Below are 19,318 nucleotides of genomic sequence, written 5' to 3'. Positions count from 1 at the left end.
ATTACAATAACTCCTCTTCAGCTGGGCCCTCAGGAGGAGGAGAACTTGTGAAATCCCTGGTGCTTCTAACTCATTTCTCCTGGGGAACGTGGACTGTCATGAAAGCCCAGGTGCTTCAATGGCAAATTGGCAACAGTGAGATAAAGGAGAAACTTTGGCAAAATGTTTCAGTTTTCTCCTGAGACCACAGGCAACTCTCCCACACAATGCTGGAATTCTGTGCTTATTATTGAGCAGTTTTTGTCTGTGTCTGGGGAGCTGGGAGACAATGCTCATTATTCTGAAGTAGAAAAGCATAATGAGCCCTTGTGGATGTGAATGAGTTCCTTTAACGCTCACCTTTCAGCTCAGTTGCACAGGTGCACTGACTGCTAGGGTAGGTGTCGATCATCTCAGAGTGGTTTATTCCCCTGATGTGAATGCTGGCTCTGGTGCCTGAAAGACATAGCTCCTGAAGCACAATCTACTCCCCAGTATTTTCATTATATTACAGCACTTATAGCAAAATTATCACTGCACTAAAAAATAATTGAGTATTTTATTGGGTATGAAAACACATGCAATTCAATTTAATTCACAAGAATTTATGTAATTACTTAAAATTTGTAATAAGCTATGTTTGTTTATAAAGCCTGAGAACTAAAATCAGAATATCCTATTCACAAAAATCAATACACATCAACAATTTGGTAAAACACTAAGTAGATTCCATGAAAAACACGGAAATCTCTGCATTGATGCAAGTGATTCCTTTCAGTTAAAGCATTCATATGACAGCTCTCATGTAAGGAAAATATTGATAGAATTTCTAGCATAAGACAAGTTTTATCAGCCATCTTTCTTTCCTGATGCTTCAACAAATGTACTCTGGACCTGAATATTTTACTAGTTTTTATTTAATACCCCACATTTCCAACTGCTTGAACATATTTTTTGTTATTTTTACACTGATATGTAAAATTGTTTCAAACAACAGAGGATAAAGAGGAAAGAGTCCCTGAAGATTAAGTTAATTTGAGAGTAGGGAAGCTCTGAAATGGGAATATGTGTGCAAGAAGGCTGAAGTTTGTATGCAAGGAGGTTGAAACAGGGGACTGTTGTTACCCCAAAGGGGAGAATCTTCACTGAAGCCCCTGGGCACCAGGCTCACTGTGTTGAAGCCCCAGGCAGGGCTGCCCTCAGCTGCCTGGTGAGGTTCCCTCAGTGGCTCAAGGCACCTCAGCTCAATTGTCCCTGCCTTAAGCAATGTCACAGATGGACTTTGTGGTGGATATGGCACAACTGTACGGGGAAGGCAAACCACAGGGTGCAAGAACAAGAAGAAACTCCCTGTGGGTCTCATGCCCTGCAAAGTTAGTTTTTGAGAAGTACCAGCTTCAGTGCCAGGGCATAAATTACTCTCCTTGATTTGTCATGGTCCTGAGAATAAAATCAAAAGCCTTTCTCAGAACTCCATGCCCAGCACTTTTTCATTCTTTAAAATTTTGAGACAAGGTCTCACTAAGCTGCTCAGTTGTTCAGATTGGACTCAAGCTTGAAATTTTCTGTCTCAGCCTCCCAGTTAGAAGTGTGCACTACCATATCTGCCTGATTTCCCCCTTCTTAACCTCCCAGCTATAATTTTTTCTGGGATGAAAAAGAAAGATTTTTATTTCAACATTGGCCTCTTTCACAACTGTATTACTTTATTATGTATGACAAAATATTTTAAGCATAAATCTATTGTATACATCTTCAACCAATGAAAATCTCTTAAATTATTTTACACAGAAAATAATGGACATTGCATGTATAATTTTTAAAGGTAAATATAGATTGGCCAAATAACCTGTCAACAACTTTAAAGACAGCTTACTTTTATCTTAACAACAAACTGAAATTAATTCACTGTTAAGCAATGTGAATTAAAAAAAAATATTGGGGCTAATAACATGAGTGTCCATTTATCTATAAACCAACTGAAATAGAACTTTTAGAGGAAAACATATACCTAAAAGTTAACACACAGAATCAAACATAATAATGTAAATTATACACACATTTGTGCTACCAAACTATAAGGTTTATTTTACAAGTTTTATGTAAGCACTGAGCCTGGTGATTTTTACCATCCAGTGCTTCAAGTTTGGTTACCTTTGAGTATTTGTACAACTGCTTTTTAAACTGAAAGCCCACATAGAACCAGAAGTCTATAAGAACAAAAACAAAAAAATTAAAAATGAAATTGATGTGAGCTAATTTTCAAAAATTAAGGAGCTATAGGTACTTGAACCCATTGTGAAAATAGACCAACAGTCAGAAAGACAAGAAAATATAAAGAATCCATAAAACAATTACATTAAATCAGAGTGCAATTTTAGATGAATTGGGGATGTTGAATCACAATCCTTATTTTTAGGTTTATAACTATAGACTGCTCCCTTAGAATTTTCCCTAGAGGTATCAATTAGCCCTCTTTTTCCATAAGTCATAACAGTATTTCCTCTAATACTTTAAGGTACTCTGAGTATTTTGTTGGTGGTGGTGGTGGTTAACACTATGGACAATCAATCAGTATCAGAAGAGGGAAAGAGCAAAGGACTGTAGAATACTAGATGGGGCATTTCTTCACTATCCTCCCTTAATATGAAAAGAAGTCTGAGGCCATGTCCCTTTACTCTATACATTATACTTGAAGAAAAATCAACCTTTTAAAATCCTCCATTTAAATTGTCCCAAGTGCATAAATTATAACCTGAAGGTGATGTTTTAGGGACATTGAGTTATTCATAATCATTTAGGATGTACTGCATGTCATTAAGATCTCTCTTGTGTACTTTTGGAAAAAACAAGGAAAGAAGAAAATGAAAAACAGACACCAAAGATGAGATTCTATTTAGATTCCAAAGGCCGGCTGCCTGAGCTGCCCACCTGGTCCTGGGGTTTCACCTCATGTGCAGCCTGCTCTGCTTCCCTGAGCCAGAACTGCCTGGGTTTAGGGAGCAGCTCTTCCCTGTCACCCCAGGGTCCAAGCCACCTGCACTGGATAGCTCTGCCCTGATTTCTGTCAGGGCACCTTTCTAGTCATGCAGAAATCTGTTGCTCATGTTCAGGGTGAGTGTCCATGTTGATCAACAGACAAGAAAAGCAGGAGAAGGGGCTGCACAAACAGCTGGGCTTTACTCAAAAAGGTACCCCACAAATCTTTATATCCCGGGACCTGGAATATACATGAGGAACTAACTCATAGAGAGTTTAGAAAGTCTGGAGATATCACTTAGAAACTACAAATCACATGCCATCTTAGAGAGGTGTGGTTCTCGCTTACCAAGAGGAAAATAACAAGCCTTGCTTCCCCTACCCTCTCCCTGATGAATAATGTCAGGAAACATTAAAGAGTTTGAGTTTTCTGACAAATACCAGCCTCAAACTGGGTGAGAAGGGACAAGAAAGGGATCGGGGCTTTTCTAGAGGAGAGAGTAGGAATAACAAATAGTGGATTCCTTGGTTTGAGTCCATAGGTTTACTATGTCTTGAGGATGTCAGTTATCAACTGATAACTCAAATATTCACTACTTTGGAAAAGATTCAAGCCACCAAAAAGGGAGTGATGGCACCAGACAGACTGAGGTCATGCCCTCTGACTTGGACAGAGAGACAGAGAGACAGAGAGAGAGAGAGAGAGGAACAGAGACAGAGACAGAGACAGACAGAAGCAGGGCATTTCTAGTCTATTAAAAATATGTTTATTTATGTGGCTTAATATTAATTAATATTAATAGTTTTAACAGAAGATAAGACTTGCTTGGTGACACTAGGTAAATGACTTCTGTTTTCATACGCACATTTTGCTTAACTAGATACTTGATATATAGTTTTTCTAAATAATTTGGTCTTTATATAACAAGCACAGAAAAATCAGGGACTTTTCCCATACAAAATTGTTTTTGAGATAAAGATACAGTGTTGTCATCTATACATGGCCTTTATAATTATCTGGGACAGAAATACTGGTGTCAGTTTGTTAAGAAACCTTTAAAATATAAATGAGACCACATTCTAAATACAGACAGACTAAACTCCAGAGGTTTGTTATTGAATGTTACTTAAAACATGTTGGCATAATATTTCTGTTCAAAAACTTTAATTTTAGTTATATTTGGTTTTTTATCTCCACCCTAAAGTAGATTTTTAGAAATTAGCAGCATTTTTTAAAGTAATGGTAACCTATGTGTGGATTTAAACTTATGAGATGTCATCATTTTATAATGATGCAAGACCTACTCTTTTTTCAAATTAACCATATATCATATATTTTTGAAAAAAAATTTAAATATATTCAAGGTGTACTACAAAGAGGGCTTGGGATTTAGCTCAGTGGTTCCCAGCCTGTCTCACAAGGGCAAGATCCTGAGTTTGATCCTGGTACGGAGAAAAAAAGATGTAATACAAAGAGATAAAGTAAAAATCTCTAGTTCTGTATGTTTAAAACGTTTCCTTAAAGCATTGCTTTTCTTTTGGTAAAATTTACAAAAACCACCACAAAGAATAAAGATTTTTACTTCCATCAAAGTGTAGTTTCTTGTGTGCTCTACTGTCTTTTGTTAGTATTTGTTTGCCTAAGAAAATCAAGTGTTATGAGTGAAAATTTACTTAGCTATTGAAAGTCTTTTTAAAGGTAAACTTTGGTTTATACTTCTGGTTGACTAAACTAATGTTTAAAATGACATGTAATGTGTTTTACTTCATTTCAAAGTCTTATTATCCTGAGTCCATCTCTATTGTTGCCTTAATGTGCTGTAAATGTAAGTCCTGTTGCTGAGTTATCACCTTGTATATTGTTTATAGCCAGTTGACAAGAGCTATGTTCCTTTCACCACTGAGGGGAAAACTTGCTTTATTTATTCTCATCTCAGAAGGTATTTACAGTTCAAGACTTCAATAAAAGATGTGTTAAAGATGGACTATATTGAAATCTTTTCTCAGCCATACTATATAGACACTTAAAAACTAAGTCAAATACAAAGTACATTTAAAATGTGATAAAAAGGGGACAGGGATTTAGCTCAGTGATTCCACCACCTGCCTCACAAGTGAAAGGTCCCGAGTTTGATTCGCTCATACAAATAAACAAACAAATAAATAAATAAATAAATTCCAATAAAATGTGTTCTTAGTTGGAGAAATTTATCTGGTTTCCCAATTTAGCCAAATTGTGAATGAATTCCTTTTCCATTTTCATGGGCTCTTCTTCGATTCTTGCTGAGAGGTGGATGCATGTATCCATGTAATCAGGACCCACATCTGGGTTTTTGGTGGTTAGTAATAATGACCATTTTTCATGTACTAATTGGTCATTTATTCAGATGTTTTGCTTTGACAAATGCCTATTCACATCTTTGGCTTATATATTTTTTTTCAATTTTAAGTATACTTTATATACAATGGGGCAAAAAACACATGCATAGTCCAAGCACAATGTTGAAAACAGCATTTTCATAATGAAAAAAACCCTGAACACTAAATGTTAATACCACGTACATGAATTCAAGAAGGACCACCCTTTTTCTCTGTTCTACACAGTTTAACAATATGATATAAGAAGTAAATTGGTATTTTACCATTCTATACAGTGGTTGAATCTTCTTGAATTTTCTTTTTTATAGTAATTGTAGTGCTTGCGTGATTTACACTAGAACTGCTTTTCCTCATTTCAAGTTTTACTTGTTGGGCTTCACACTCAATCTGCCAGGGTGCTTCCACTGCTTTCAGTGGAGACTGGGCAGGGGATGGAGAGGCCTGCACCTGGTTGGTGGGCTTTCCAGTGTACACTGTCATGGGGGGCTGACTCCTGGTCACACTGGGAAGCTAGCTAATGACATGCTCATGGGTGAGGGCTGGGGCTGGGCAGGGGGCTGTGGTGTCTATGGTGTGCTGGGCTGATGTGTGGGTGTCCAGGGCAGTACTGAGGTAGGCAAAGGCAAACTCTGCTAAGGCGCATTGCGGGTGTTCATGGGAGCCATATGCTGGCACATGAGATGGGCCTGCTGCAGGTGGTGCTGTATCTGCTGCTGGTGGAGCTTATGTTTGATGTTGAGGCAGAAGGGCACTGGGCATTTGTTTTCTTGGCAGTGTTTGGCATGATAGCAGCAAAGAGCAATAAGCTGCTTGCACACTGGGCAGCCTCCATTGGTTTTGCATTTGCAGCCCTTGGTGTGCTGCACAACTCCGTTTCATCTTCTGGCAGGATGGCAGTGAACAATTGGCATTGCCACACTGGCAAGCATGTACCAAGGACTGGATGCACCAATGGATGCTTAAATGTCCGGGCCTCCTGGGGTCTCTTGGGCTATGGCTCATCCTGGCTACTCCCCGTATCATCCAGCCCCAGGCCCCATTTCATCATTTTATGGGTGTGGCTCTTTGTGTTGTAGCAGTTGATGCAAAGGTCCTGTTCCTCACACACAGTGCAGTGCCAGCATGTCTCCACATGTTACTTGCATTGATTACAGCTATAGACAATGTGATCCTGGCCCTGGATATGCAGTTCCACCAGCATGCACAGTGCAGACAACCTGGAGTGGCACAAGAAAGAAAACTCCCAGTGCTTATCTCTGGCCGGGGTGAGAAAAGCACCACACCTGTACATGAAGTCACAGCTCAACAGTGGGTCAGCATTCACAATTGGGGACAGAGTGTTGATAACAGGCCCAGCATGCAAGTGATTCATGAAAAAGGCCTCTTTGTGTTTCTCCATGGTGGCATAAATCTTCTGGGACAGGTTGTTGGACACACTGGGTGTGGCACTGTGTGATTCAAAAATTAATTACTCCCCTAGGTTCTGTTGTAAATTTGATGGTTGGAGTGTGTTTACCTTGAGACAATGGACAATCAGTAATAGGACTAGATTACTCAACCATCTGTTTGCCCTAAATCCAAATGTCCCGGGGCCCAGTATCTATAGGACAATCTGTAAACAGGGTGGTCGTAACTATTAGTCAGGATGTCTGCTGACCATCAGCATGTGACAGTGAGCCACTAACCTTTGCTCTTTTTTTCTGTGAATCCACATGTTAAACCCCCCTCAACCCCCTATAAAACAGCCTCAGACTGTGAACCAGTTGCCTCTCTGAGCTATTTTGCTTCGGGAGTGCCATCTGGCCAGACTAATAAAGGTCTGTTTTCCCAACATGGCCGGTGTGTTCCTTCCCGGGTGGTCCTCGCTGTAGTAAGCTCCTTGGAGCGTTTGGTAAGGCCCTTGGTCTTACATGGGCATGCTGAGCTTCTTCTTATTGGTGCGGCTAATGCTGCTGTTATTCTTGTTGCTCTTTTTTGTTGTTGTTAAATTCTTTTATTGGTACATTTTAGGTATACAACACAATAACATTTCTCATTGGGAATTGTACCTTTACATAATGCATCTTGGTTCTTATTTTTCCCCATTCCTAGCCCTCCCTTCACCCCCTCCACCCTTCCCTATTTACAAAGACTTTATTTCCATTTTTTCCATTTCTCAGCATTTTTCCTTTCCCTTCTTTCCTTTCCCCTGTCCCTCCCACTACCCCTACCCCTTTGGACCTTTTCTTCCTATTTTGCATTATCGATTATACATTCTAACCATTGGTACATTTTAGGTATACAATATAATGACATTCATCAAGTTAAGGAATATGCAAAATGACTACAGGCAATAGCACCATCCCTAGATAAGGAAATGCCTGCAGCATTTCTTAACCTCAACCCCCCACTTGAATAGGGCCAGGTGTCCAAACAATAAAACAATTACCATGCCTTGCTAGCAAAAGTACACATAGACCTGAAGCTTCCAGCAAATCACATTGATAGAAAAAGTTTTAAGTAGCTTAGTAGATTGACTATGAAGGTAATTGTAGAAGCAAAATAAGTAGTGTATTCTTTTAAGATTTGCTTTTTTCTGTTGCTCTTGATGTTTAAGGTGTTAACCAGTAATTTAATTATAGATAACATTTTAACCTAACAAAGTTGCAAATGCCTAAGTGAATTTACAATGTATATGTGCCTATCTTGTGTCTCTGGTTTGTAGGTAGGAACCAGAATTGTATTTATACATCAAACAACACAAGCAAGGAGATATTGACTAACAACAGTATTAAAGAGAAGAGACTAACAAAAGAGGGAGCTGACTTTGACCAGACCAGTTTCTGGTGATCTCACCAGCTTGCAAGTAAATCTTATTTGTTTTCCCTGACGTGTGTGTCATTGAGCATTTCTTTTCAAGATTCCTGTAACAATCATTGGAAATTTGCAACTTTACATAATCTCTCTTGGATCTTATTTTTCACCCTTGCCCAGCCCTCCCTTCAATCCCTCAATTCCTCCCTATTTACAAAGATTTTGTTCCTATTTTTCCATTTTCTCATATTAATCCCATTCCCTTCTATCCTTTTCTCTAGCCCTCCCACTTCCTTCCCCTTTGCCCCTTTTCTTCCAATTTCACATTACCTATTATATATTTAGTCCTTATTTACACTTTCAATTTCTCATACCAGAGAAACTATTTGGTATTTATACATGTGTGTCCTATTTATTTCACTTAAGAGTATCACCTCAATGTGCATCCACTTTGCTATAAATGTCTCTAATTTCTCATTTTTATGGCTGAGTAGTACTCCATTTTATTAAAAAAACCACACATTTTCTTGATCCCGTCCCAATTGATGGGCATTTGGGCTGTTTGCAAATTTTAGCTATCACACACTGTGCTGCTATGAGCATGGGCACACATATATCACTGTGGTGTGATTCTCTTAATTCTTTGGGGAAGATCCCCAGCAGTGGAATAGTGGGGTCAAATGGGACTTCCAGTCCTAGTTCTTTGAGGTATCTCCATACTGATTTCCACAGTGCTGGTACCAGTCTACACTCCCACAAGCAGTGGAGGAGGGTTCCTCTTACCCTGCAGCCCAGCCAGCACTTGTTATTGGTTAATTTCATGATAGCAGCCATTCTTTCTGGAGTGAGGTGGAATCTCATCTTTGTTTTCATTTGCATCTCTCGAAGGACATGTGATGTTGAATTTTTTTTCATGCATTTATTTTCTACTTCTACTTCTTTGTCTGAGAAATGCCTGTTCATTTCAGATGCCCATTTTCAGATGTGGTCTTTAAATTTGGGAGGTCTGATGTTTTTAAGTTCTTTATAGATAAGAGATAGCAGACCTTTGTCTGAGGAAGAGCAGGTGAAGATTTTTTTCCCACATTGTGGGTTGTCTTTCACACTGCTGGTGGTTTCTCTTGCTGTGCAGAAGCTTTTTAATAAGAAGAGATCTCACTTGTTGATTGTTTGTGCTAGTTCACAGGCAACTGAGGTTTTGTTCATAAAATCTTTTCCTACACAGATGTCTTCAAGGGTTCTACCTAACCTCTGTTCCAACTGGTTCAGAGTTTCTATTTTAATATTTAGATTTTTAATCCATTTTGATTTTAGTTTAGTGCATGGTGAGTGATATAGGTCTAGTTTTAATCTTTGGCAAGTTGAAACCCAATTTTTCCAGCACCATTTATTAAATAGGCTATCTTTCCTCCAGTGAGGGTGTTTGGCTCCTTTATTCGAGATGAGATGGCCGAGTGTGTCTGGCATTTCTGTATCTTCCAATCTGTTGCACTGGTCCTCAGGTCTGTTTCTTTGCCAGTACTATGCTGTTTTTATCACAGTAGCTTTGTAGTAGAGTTGCAGGTTGGGGATTGTGATACCCCCTGCCATGTCTGTTACCTAGAATTGCTTTTGCTATTCTGGGTCTCTCCTTGTTCCAAATGAATTTTTGCATTGTTTTCTCAAGGTCCATGAAGTATGCTGCTGGGATCTCAATTGAATTGCATTAAATCTATATAGCAGTTTTGGAAGTATGGCCATTTTCACTATATTAATCCTTCCTACCCAGGAGCAGGGGATGTCTGTCCATTTTCTGATATCATCTTCAATCTCTCTTTTCAGAGTGCCATAGTTTTCAGAGAAGAGGTCTTTGATTTCTTTCATCAGGTTGATTCCTAGTTATTTCAGTTTTCTCTATGCTATTTTGAAAGGAATTATTTGCCCTATTTCTCTCTCAGTGAGTCTGTCATTCGTGTAGAGGAAAGCTATTGATTTTTGTGTGTTGACTTTCTTTGAAAGAATCAACAAAATTGACAAACCCTTAGCCAACCTTATCAGAAAAGTAAAGAAAAGGCCCAAATCCATGCAATTAGGAATGAAAAGGGTGAAATTACAACACACACAGCAGAAATCCAGAGGATCATCAATACCTACTTCCAGAACCTATTTGCCAATTAGATGGACAACACAGAAGAAATGGACAGATTCCTAGATACATATGAATTACCAAAGTTGAATGAAGAAGACCTAAAAATTCTGAACAACCCAATATCAACCAATGAAATTGAAAATGTAATTAAAAACTTATCAATTAAGAAATCCCCCGGCCCTGATGGCTTCACTGCTGAATTCCACAAGACATTTAGAGAGGAACTGCTGCCTCTACTGTTTAAACTCCTCAATGAAATTCTACTGTTTAAACTCTTCAATGAAACTGAAAGGGAAATAATACTCCCAAATTCATTCCTGGAAGCAAGCATCACCTTGATCCCCAAAGCAGAGAAAGACCCAACCAAAAAGGAGAACTATAGGCCAATCTCACTAATGAACATAGATGCAAAAAATCCTTAATAAGATAATGATAAACAGAATGCAGAAGATCATTAAGAAGATCATACACCCTGATCAAGTGGGATTCATCCCAGGGATGCAGGGATGGTTCAATATACGAAAATCAATCTATGTAATACACTATATCAATAGAGCCAAGGACAAAAACCATATGATTATCTCTATAGATGCAGAAAAAGCATTTGACAAAATCCAACATGCATTTATGATAAAAACCCTACCAAAAATTGGAATAATAGATGGTCTCTACCTCAAGCTGGTAGAAGCCATCTAGGAAAAACCAACAGCCAATATCATACTAAATGGTCAAAAACAGAATTCCTTCACACTAAAATCAGGAACAAGACAAGGATGTCCACTATCACCACTCTTGTTCAATATAGTTTTGGAAACATTAGCCACAGCAATTAGACAAGAGAAAGAAATAAAAGAATAAAAATAAGAAATGAAGAAGTCAAATTGTCATTATTTGCAGATGACATTATACTGCATATAGAAGATCCCAAGAACTCCACCAAAAGTCTTCTAGACTTGATAACCCAATTCAGTCAAGTAGCTGGTTACAAGGTCAACACCCAAAAATCTTGTTGGTCTTCTTATTGTTCTTTTTCTTGGCATTCTTGCTGTCACTCTGACTGCTCTCAGGTGTCTTGCTAGCTGCGATGCTCTCTTCTTTCTTCCTCTCTTCTTGTTCTAGTTCCTTAATGCTCTCTTCCAAGACATTGGGCCAGAACTCTCCTTCAAAATAGGGCAACTCCTTGGCACTTGTGAGCCTGTCTTCAGTTGCTTGTTTGAAGATGTCCTTGTAATTGTGAATGATCTGCGCTGCAAATGTTTTGTTCAGCATCTGCCTGTAACACTCTTGTAGTGGATTTGGTTTGGGGATCTTTTGATCTGCAGGGTGGCAATGAAATATATATAGTCATCTCCTTCTCTTGGGGGACAGGCCCAGATTTGCCCTGTTACATACCCTAATTTCTTTGCATATGTGAGGTAACCAATAAGGATCCCATGGTAAACACCTGTCTGGGGGCAATGGGCCAGAAGAAATGAATACTGTCCAGATAAGATATATACATAGGTCTTGTGTTTGGGGGGTAACAATCAGAGCTGTATTCTTGGACATGCATTCCAAAGAAACACACATCTACTCCATCAATTTCCCTGAAAACAAAGAGGGCTTTATTCAGTATGGGAAAGACTCAGACATTTCCCCAGAATCCACAAATCATGACGTCATCCCAGGCTTGACCTCCACAGTCTTGTTGGAGCTGGCCAAGACTGTGACAAAAACTCCCCAGGTTCAGGGTGATTCTGGAGTTTTAAAAACTTGTGCACTCAGTCTTCCAAGTGGTTTCCCAATGTAGAGGCCTGCAGTCTCTTAGCACTGAATTTGTTTTCTTTTCCAGTTCTGTCAATTTTCTTCAAGCAGTTGTCACACACAAAGCCTGAAGGCCAGATGATGTCATAGTGCAGAACACAAATCTGCTGCATCTTCCAGCCACACTCCTTGAAATCAATAAAAGGTTCAGGATCTAAAGTATCATTTTTCTTGTTTTCAAACTGATTCTTGGAAATTGCTGTGTAGGGTCATCACCCAGGGTCACATTCTCACCCTGGATCTCTGTGAAACACTTCTCATAGAAATGATACCTGATAGCTGTAGTAAGCTGCATCTTGAGGAACTTTGTACAGCTGCTTCCCATAGCAGCGCAAAATTTGTGGGGAAAACTCATACTTGCGTCCACAGCAATATCCAAGGGACTGCATAACGGGGTCAATTCCTTGCTCAAAGACCTCTGTGAGTTTACTGTGAAACTTATAGACCCGAAATGTCTTATGATCATAGAGCCAGGCATTGTTGAACATAAGCAAGACATCATCTACATATTGCCAGGGTTCTTGATACTGCCCTGTATCCATCCAGCTTCTGTTTGATGGTAGAAAGGTCCATGGGATTCTTCACAATGTCAAAATAATCTGGAATTCTCAGGAGCTGAGGATCTACAGGCTGCTGAAAAGGTAAGGATTCTGGGTCCTCTCGGTAGAAAGCTTCTACCTGGTATAAGTGCCTTGCGTAGATCCTCGGGTCTAAAGATTTTTTTGCATGGCTGCAAAGGGGATGTTGACTGAGAAGCTGTACCATTAGCAGTACTCTCTTCTTCCTCTTTAGCTTCCACTTGTATATCAGATTTCTTCTCATCCACTCCCACTGGTTCTCACTTCTGCTCTATGTGTGTCTCTTTCTTCTTTACCTTGGAAAGATCCTTGTAAATCTTCCTCCATCATCTCAGATTGAGACTCCTTCTTGGATTCACCAGGATCAGGCTCAGTGTCCTCAGTCTGCACCTCTGGTGCTTCATTTCCAGCACAGGTATATCAGGTACTGGCTGTTGGGAATTGGTTTTGGCACTAGCCACTGAGGAGGGTGTGGGGACCCTGTTATCAATGCTGGCTGCTGCCTGGGAAAGCAGTGTGCCAGGAGGCTGAGTGTGTACAGGTATCTGTTGCTGCTACTGTGATGACTGAAGGGTGGCCACAGATGGCAGCTGGACTGGGGTTTGAGGCTGCGGGGTCACCTGGGCTGCTACCTGCACTGTAGGGGTTCTTTGGGCTTAGGTAGCACTGGGCACTGAGCAAGGAGTTGGGGTAGGAGTCTGCCCAGAAGATGAAATGGGAATGGAAGGCTGAGTGGGAGCTACTGGCTGGGGAGGCATCATCCTAGGTGGCATCAGGTTCTGGAGAGATGGCATGCCAGCAGCTGTGGAACTAGGAGGTGGCATCATGTGCAAGGTTGACTGGGTCACTGTTGGGCAAGGAAGCTGGCTGGCTTGGGGCCCCAGCATGTTCATAGGATTAGGAAGAGCAACACGAGGTACCTGGCCCTGTGACATGCCTTTCTGGGCTGCTGGCTGCCCCATTCCCACACTGTTCACCCTCTACCCCACTGGATGATGGGTACTGACTCTGTGTCAGAAACTGGTTCTGAGCAGGTACCTGGGCCATTATGTTGTTGGCATGTGTGCCTATCATGTTTGGAGGCTGAGGCATTTGGGAAAGAGAAATGGCCATCCCTGGAATGGAGGCCATGCTGTTTATCTGGATAGAGTGGTTCACTGGGGAGGCTGCACGTGGTCCCATGGGTGCTTGTGGTAACTGCACATTCTCCAAGGACATTGGATTAAATGAATTCATCCCTTGAGAAACCTGCATGCAGTTCACTGGCAGTGGCAGGGGCCTATTTGGAGGTCTCACAGACTGCCCAGGTGGGATCTCAGGGCCCTGTGCCCCAGGGGCTGTTAAAGTTGGCTGCTTACCCAGGATGCTTGCTTATGTAAACATGACCTCCAGTTTTCTCCTAGTTCTCTTTGTATCTTATAGATTTTCTCTGCTAATAAGTGATAGTATTCATCCTTGCTGTTAGCAGGCTCATACCTGTCTCCCTCAATTTTCTTAGCATAGGCAACCAAGTTTTCCATGGGGCAATCCTTCAGAGCAGCAGGGTCTGGGGTTGGGAAGATGGCTTGAATGAGTTTATGTACTAAATGGCTCCACAGATCCTGAGTAACATGTTCATGCCAGCCTTCCCAAACACCAGTGCTAGAAGGAGGTGCTGCTGTAGGTGTTGTGCTGAGGTTTTCAGTGTTATGAGAGTTTGAGCCATCATTCATCAGTGGATTGGTGGCCCCCAAGGAAGTTGGAAAAGCTGATTCTGAAATCAAGTTTGGTGGTTGTTGATCTGCTGTTATTCCTCCTGTTGGAATGTTCATCGGGTTATTTCCCAGAGGGTTGAGTGACCTCATCTGCTGGTGAGCTGGAGGCTGTGATGGTTTCTGGCCAGGAACCTGAGGCTGCAGCTGCATTGGGGGCTGGTTCCTATAGGGCAGTCCAAGAGGAGCATAGGCCCACTGCATGGAGCTCAGGTCTATGGGATGTGGGTTACTTAAAGAAGTGGCATTCTGATGCCCTGTGCCAACAGAACCAATTGTGTTTTGAATTCCCCTAGCTGGAGACCCCAAGATGGTTTGTTGGTTTTGCTTGTCATGGGCATTTTTCAAAGGGAGGCAAACAGGACAGTCATGTTATGTGCACTTCTTCCAATGAGAGATGATTTGTCCTGAAGATGCACAATGGGCAACTTGGCAGGCTTTCCCAGCCTGACAATGCGTCATGTGATTCAAAACATTTTTCATGGTTCCACAATGTGGTAGGGAGCAGGCCCAAACCTCTCCATTGGCTTGTTCTTGTCACTGACATTTATGAGCATGAAGCAGTAGAACCAGCTGCTGCTGTATTGGTGTTTTTCAGGATCTGCGGTGGGACCTGTTGCAATTGCTTGTGTGGGAACAATTCCCACCGATGTTTGCATTTGTGACGTATTTGGCACATTGGTGAGTGACATATTCTTGATGTCATTAGGGAAGATAGGCAAACTCTTGACCATGCTCTGTTTGCTGGATAAGTGCGGGTTTACCCCATTGGCTCCCATTTGCTGCCCTCCAGTTTGATTAAAGTGGAGCTGTCCAAATGGACTCATGTTAACAGTCATTCCCATATTGGTCATGCCTCCTGCCTGTGCCATGTTCAGTCCCATGTGGCCAGCCATTTGCGGGGAAACCTGGGTTAAGATCTCGGTCAGGACGTTGCTTATGGCTCCCTGCATGGCAGGAGCAGGGTACTGCATTCCAGCTCCCCTTCCTCTACCAGCAGCCCCAAGACATCCATTCATGACTTGAGCTTGCCCTTGTTGAGCCTGATTCATTAAACTATGGCCAGAGTTACTGTTGAAGAGGCCAGGGTGGGTCTGGTTAAAGGTGGCATTCATGCAGATCCCAGGTCCAGTCTCAGATGTGGCAGGGCTGCTGGTTACCAGCCCTACTTGCTTTTGTGTTTGTGGATTCAGTGCTTGGGAAGCAGGGGTTGTGGGTCCAGAGGTGTTGGCTGCCTGTTTTGGGAAGGCTGGCAGCTGATGAATCTCCCTGGTTCAAGGGGCTTTTGCCCATGACACCTAGGCTGGCCATGTTCCTGTTTGGCTGCCCTTGGGCATGGCCCCCAAGGCCCTGCTGCACAGGGCTGCTGGTGCTTGCATTTCCTATTCCTGGGTTGATAATTGAGTCAGTGCCTCCTTGAAGAAGCTCGGACAATTGTTTATGTTTGGAAGCAGCATCTGGAACAAGGTTCCCATTGTTTAATAGGACTAATTCTCCATTGGGGATCAGGTCTTCAGGAAGATCATTTTCCAAGACAAAGATGCAAAATCTGTGCTGTCATTCGGGGAGAAGCCGGGCCACCTGAGTTTGCCTCCTTTGCTGTTGGGTGGTCTGTCCAGCAAGTTCTCAGCCATCTTCAACTACTCCAGAAAATAGCTCCAGGCATGGCAGGGGGCTTGGCTAGCAGCATGGAGCAAAGAAGCCAGGTCAGGACGAGCAGGGGCAGGGGCCCAGCCTAGGTGCAGGCCAGGTGGGGGAGGCAGTGGCCAAATCTCAGCCTCAGCAACAGCACCCCACAGTGCTCACTGCCAGCCCCTGGCCCCTGCCACCACTGGCCTCGACCCCCTCATCCCCTCCCTGCCTCCCCAATGGGACACTCTGCGGCGGGGGCACCAGGCAGCCCGGCCGCCCCCAGGGACCCGCTGGCAATGGCAACGCCCTGCCTGGCAACTCAGGCAGCTCCCAGGAACCTGGAGCCAGGTTGCAGTCGCCTCACCCCACCTCCCCACTTAATGAATTCGCCCATGGCCAGAAGACCAGGGGTTCTGGGCTCCACTGAATGACCCTGGCCCAAGGCTACCTTAAGGAAAAACAATGCGCCAAGCAGAACCACCACTGTGGCGCCCTCCCCGCCTCCACTCCCCCTATCCCGGGTGGGTGGCACCAGGCTCCAGGAGGTCAAGCCAAGAAGCCAGTGGGGCTTCCGGGGTGGGTGCCGACCCCAGGGCAGAGTGGGGTGCTTGGGCTGTTGTGGGGCCAAGGACCTGCGGGGCCTAGTTTTGGCTTATATTTTAATCAGGTTTTTTTTTAAACTATTGTCTTACATTTTATAGGTATTAATCCCTTTTCAGGTTTTACAGCTTGCAAATGTTGTCTCCCATTGTGCAGGTTTCTCTTCACTCTTTTTCCCATTGCCTCCACCGTGCAGAACCATGTCAGTCTTACGAAATTCCATCCATCTGTCTTTCTTTAATCTTGCGGCCATGCTTTGGAGGTCCTGTCCAAAATGCTCTCAGATTAAAGCTACGGAGTTTGCTCTTGTGCCTTCTAGTACTTTTGAATTGTTTTGATTTTATAAATTGACACCTATCATCCGTTTTGAGTTGGTATTTGTGTGTCCTAAGAGACAGGGGCCTCTCTTCATTCTTCTGTGTGGAGATGTCAGTTTCCCTAGTACCATTTATTAAAGAGACTTCTCTTTCTAAATTTGTGTTCTTGGCTCCTTTATAAAAATCAGTTGGCTGTAAATGTGATTTATTCCTGGGTTCTCTAATCTGTTTTGCTGGTGTTCATGTGTGACTGTATGCCAATATGATGCTCTCTTATTTATTATATCTTTGTAATTTTGGAAGTCAGATATTATGTTTCCATGAACACGGGATGACATCTCTTACTCTATTTTGTGTTTTTAAATGTGTCATAGTTTTTATTGTAGAAAGCTTCAATAGAGGCAACAATTTTTTTGTAATTACTATAAAGGAAATTGTTTTCTAGACTTCTTTTTTAAGAAGTTCACAATCTTTATATAGAAAAAGTACTATTTTTTGTAAGAGTTTTTATTCTGTGTTTTTACTGAATTCAAGGCCACCTTTTTTTTTTCTTTTTTTTTTGCTGCAGTTTTTAGAATTATTTTAAACATCAGGTAATCGTATCTGAAAGTAGGGAAAATGTGAAATTTTTCTTCATTTAAAAGCATTGTATTTGTCATCCTGCCATATTTGTCTGGACAGGACATCCAATGGTATGTTGAATAGAACTGGTGGACACAAACATCTTTGTCTCTTTCCAGATATTATAGAACAAACTTTCCAGTATTCCCTGTAATATGTTACCTGTGCTGTGGTCATAGAATACCTTTATTACATTAAGATATATTCCTTTTATACTAACTTTTTTGAGAATTTTTACAAGAAAATGATGTGGAAGTTTGTCAAATACATCTGTATCTGTTGAAGTGAGGGCTTTAAAGAAATTCTGTCAATGTGCTGTGTCATGTTTGCTGAAGTTCTTCTGTTGAGGAATCCTGGCCACCTTCTCATCTTTTTTTTTGCAGTGTTTTATTGTAAACCTGGTTTATTAAATCTGGTATATGAATTGGTATTCTGGGTTCCTTTTGGTGTTCATGTCCATGGAATCCACTTTTTCCTTCCTTCACTTGAAGTCTGTGTGAATCTTTATACATAAAAGGAGTATTTTGTGAGCAATGTAAAACTGAGTCTTTTTTGGAAAATACATTTAGCAATCTATGCCTTTTTATCAGAGGATTTAATATACTTATATTAAAGATGTTTATTGATAAGAAATTACTATGGACATTTTATTCTCTAGTTGTTTTGTAGATATGTCCTCTCATTGAAATCTTTTCTGGCTATTATTTTCTCTAACAGAATGACTTGCTTTTTTGCTTTTTAATTTTTGTGCATTTAATGTATATTTTGCTTTGTTGATTCATTCATATTATAAATATATCTTATAACAAGTTATTTTAAACTAGTAGTAACTTAGTTTTATTACCAAAAAGTCTACTGTTAAAACTTTTCACCCACATTTTCACTTTATAATACAATTTATATTTTTGTATTAAATATTCATTGATAAGCTTTTTAATTATTATTTTGATAATTTTGTCTTTCAACCCTTCTACTAAACATATAACTAATTTACATAGCACCACTCTAAAATCTGAATATTCTTTATTTAAATGTGTCCTTGCATTTACTGGTATGCTTTATATTTTCAAATGTCTCTGGATTTTGAGAACTTTCTACTGGTTTTCTTTAGCTATGCCTTGTTCCTCCTTTTTCATAGCTTTCTTTCTTTTCATTATAATGACTCAAAAGTTTTCCCTTTCATATTGTTCTACAAATCCTATAAGACTTTTTCCTTTTATCTCTTTAAAAAAATTTTCCTGTTTATTTTGCTTTACATGCAGAGTAACTTTATTTTGGGATCAATTGTTGGTGATGTATTTCATTGCATTTTAATTTTGTTAAACAGTTTCAAGATTTTTTGTTTTATTTTTGCAACATTTCAAACTTTCTGTTTAATTACTTATACATCCAATGTTTGCTGCTTTTCCACAATTGTTCTTCTGTGATATTTTGAAATGTGCTGAGCTTCCTCACCAGTCACTTTGCATTTTTATGTGTTGTAGCCATGCAACTCCATCTCGGTAGCATCATTGCACTTTGCACTGTCCATTTGCTGAAGCCTTGTTTCCCTAGCAATCCTTGGTCCTTATGGTGGTGTATACCTGGTGTGTACATGGTGTTGTGTACACAGTTGTATACATGGAAGAAGACAACTTATTGCAGTCTTTGTAGTCAAGCTTTATCAGACAATGTCTGTGAACAGTAAACCTGCTGCTGATAATGGGCAGAACTTGTGAGGAGGTCTCTAAACTTGTATCTGCAGCCACATAGTGACAG

General features: G+C 40.9%; 1 pseudogene; it reads right to left on the bottom strand.

The window, feature by feature from the left end:
• Nucleotides 1-5,604: 5,604 nt before the first annotated feature.
• On the bottom strand, nt 5,605-16,024 carry LOC101704632 (histone lysine acetyltransferase CREBBP pseudogene; annotated as a pseudogene).
• Nucleotides 16,025-19,318: the final 3,294 nt, after the last annotated feature.

This window comes from Heterocephalus glaber, unplaced genomic scaffold (genome assembly GCF_053883595.1).
Source record: "Heterocephalus glaber isolate CG9 unplaced genomic scaffold, H.glaber_assembly_v1.0 deba00001673, whole genome shotgun sequence".
NCBI lineage: Eukaryota > Metazoa > Chordata > Mammalia > Rodentia > Bathyergidae > Heterocephalus > Heterocephalus glaber.
The sequence above is the reverse complement of the archived record's forward strand: the minus strand, read 5'-3'. Positions and strand labels throughout refer to the sequence as shown.